The sequence below is a fragment of the Amblyomma maculatum genome, chromosome 2, assembly GCF_055883805.1.
Source record: "Amblyomma maculatum isolate TAMU_Amacu chromosome 2, ASM5588380v1, whole genome shotgun sequence".
NCBI lineage: Eukaryota > Metazoa > Arthropoda > Arachnida > Ixodida > Ixodidae > Amblyomma > Amblyomma maculatum.
The window spans coordinates 88,522,277-88,525,415 of NC_139345.1; positions in this window are offsets into that span (position 1 = coordinate 88,522,277).

The following is a 3,139-nucleotide window of genomic DNA, read 5'->3' on the forward strand; positions in this document are numbered from 1 at the left end:
TTATCGTATTTCTTTCAGTTTTTTGTCACCAGTGCAGTGTTCCTCAATAGACAGCTCCTTGCTTCCCTCTCCGCGCGTCGCTTCGAGAACTTGCCCCCTGTCATCGCCCCAGCAGGACGGCCACATGGCATGGCTTCATTACCCTCCTCTTGTTCTGGGAAACAACCCTCATTTTTGGATGTTACCTGCGCTTCCTCCGTTCTTCTACCAGCAGTTCAGCTTTCACCTCAGCCCACGCTGGTCACACCCTCTTATGTGTTAAATAAACACAGTTCCAAGTACCGCGTACGTCTTCGCTCCATTCACACGCGTAAACACGACAGGGACGACGAGAAAGTAGATTTGACCCGCGTTACGCAGCGCTGATGACAAACCATGGCTACGCTAGGGTTTTCGAACCAAATTTGAGAATTCTATGACTCATCTTGGTCATCATGGGTTGTACGCCTCCAGTTCTACTTTGAGGCTAACAGCATCACTGACCCAGCTTTGAAGAGGGCCAACCTGGCCACGTTATGCGTGGTACAGACCTATGACAATGTCTGTGCCCTTATTCAGGTGATATTGTTGCAGCACTGAAAAAACACAGCGATCCAAAGCCGTCAGAAGTTCACAACCGAGCCCGCTTCCAGTGACGAGATCAACTGGAAGGCGAAATTGTGAGCACCTACGCAGCAGTGCTCAAGAAACTTGCAGCATACTGCAACTTTGGAACGCTGACCGCAGCCCGAACAGCTATCGAGCTGGAAAAAGACGCAGCTTCTGCTAGTACCACCATGCCTCCTTTGGACGTCATGTTAAGTGACAGATTTACACGCGCACTGAGTGACGAGGCACTACAGCAGCGCCTGTTCGCTGAGAGGGAACTCACGTTCAACAAAGCTTACGACATCGCCGTACGAGCGTAGAGCGCCAGTCACCAACAGAGAGAGAGATGCGTTAGAACACCGAGCAGATACACCAAACAGGCAACAAGGTTCAAAAAGTTTCCGTTGTCCCGGAAATGGTCAAATATGCACAACGCTGCTGGTAATGTGACGGCCCACGATGCCCAAGGATGCCGATCCCAGTCACCCACGTGTAATATTTGTCACAAGCATGGGCATATTGAGAAAGCGTGCATTGTGAAGCGAATGCCTGTCACAATAAAGTTGCCTTCTCAGCCTAATTACAGCATCGATGTCTCAAAGAATAGCCGCACTCTGATTTCTATGGAGCAGCATCAGCAGTATCATCAGTGTTTTATGATCTGAACACCGTGAATCTCGGCACGCGGCCGAAGTTTTACCGAAGTCACCGTGCATACAAACTGAGGTGAACTCAGACGTAGCCTGCATTGCGATCAGTAAAGACACGTTCCGAACTTCATGGTATTTCAGGCGCACCACACTAGCAACAAGATCACACGCACCTGCGAACGTGGTCAGGACATAACCTGCCACTTTTGGACTGAGACAACATGCTAGTTAGTTTGAAAAGCCGCACTCATAAGTTACACGTGCTTGTTGTGAAGTGCCCAGGATCAAGCCTTCTAGGCAGGAACTGGTTTTATCCGTTAGGGGTGACGATATGTGACGTACAACAGACAACGAGCCACAACGTGGTTGCGTAATTTCAAGAGAAATACGAAGGAGCATTCTCGGAAGAAATTCCAGGAAACGAAGAGTCCCCAGTCATGCTGGAGGTGTTGAGCAGCGCGCCACCAAAGTTTTAGAAAGCCAGGCCGGTGCTATTTGCTCTCCGAGATTCAGTTGAAGTTCGCCGACAGACGTTCTGATCACAGAAGTGTGCAGCTCTCCCACAAGTGTACACAGCTCATCAACAAGACAACGTACAGAAACTCAAAGGGGACAACTTCGACTCTTACCTTAGGTGACCTACAGAAGCGTCCACCCATGCGTCTCTTTAAATCCCAGTTGTTATTCTTAGAGAGCTACGCGGACAAGCTATGTCTCTTATCCAAGCTGGAAATAGGGGCATCGTTGCTGTTTAAAACTGTCCCAGAAGCTACATGTGATGACCTGGCATTGGCCACCACATTAAAGTAATGGCCCGAAATTGCAAGCCTTGCAAGAGAAGCAAGAGCAATCCGCCGAAATCTCCTATCCCAGAATGGGAAAAGCTAGAAACAGGTGGCGCGCCTTGCACGTTGATTTTGCAGGACCAATTGACGGTTGCACGTTTCTTGTGGCCGTAGATGCCTACACAAGGTGGCGTGAGATAAAGAAAATGGGACAGACGAATCCGGTAGCAGTCGTTGGCAACCTCCGATCGCATCGCTGTTCGCAACGTTCGGAACTCCTCGCAAGGTAGTGTCGGACAACGGAACACCGTTCGTGCCTGCGGAGATCCTCAAGCAATAACGGGATCTCATGATTCACATAGACCTCTACCACCTAGCGACAAACGGACAGTCTCAGCGCTACGTGAACGAGCTAAACCACGCCCTTCAAATAGGTGATAAAGGGTCGCTGCAGCGCCGCCCTGCGCATTTTCTCTCCAAACCGCACACGACAGCTGAAAGCACGACAGGACAAATCTGAGGAAAGTGATATTCCGGTGCGAAATACTAACGCAGCTCACGCCTATCCTCCCCGAGACATGGGCAGGAATAACCCGGGAAGAAAAACCGATTCCGCGCTTGAAGACGCTTATTGAGGTGTAGCGCATCCTCGTCCGCCAGTTTCTCCTAAATCCACGCTCAGGAATTTCCATTTTTGCCCTTTTGCCCTAAAAGACTGTTCGTGCTTTCCTATGTGAACCACGAACGGGCTATCATCTAAGCGCCTCCAATTTCTAAACCCGTTCTAAAGTCGTCTAAGTATCATGTTAGTTTCTGTTGATGAATTCAATTTCACCACCTGCGTTTCCAGCCTGCATGAAACATGTGTTTATTTTTCCTTAGACATTTTAGGCGCGTGCTGTTTCCTTTCCTTGATAAATCAATTTCCTTTCACTCTGCTACCAGATCTCTAGAATTTGCTTGCTCGTTATGATTATTTACAATGCTTTTAACAACATTTTCTTGCTCCTTGAAGCAAAATATTTTATTAGCTTGAATTAAATTTTGTTTATTCCTATGAATTTCGCATTTAGGAATATTTGTTGTCACCTCTTTGTGATTTAAATTGGTCATTAC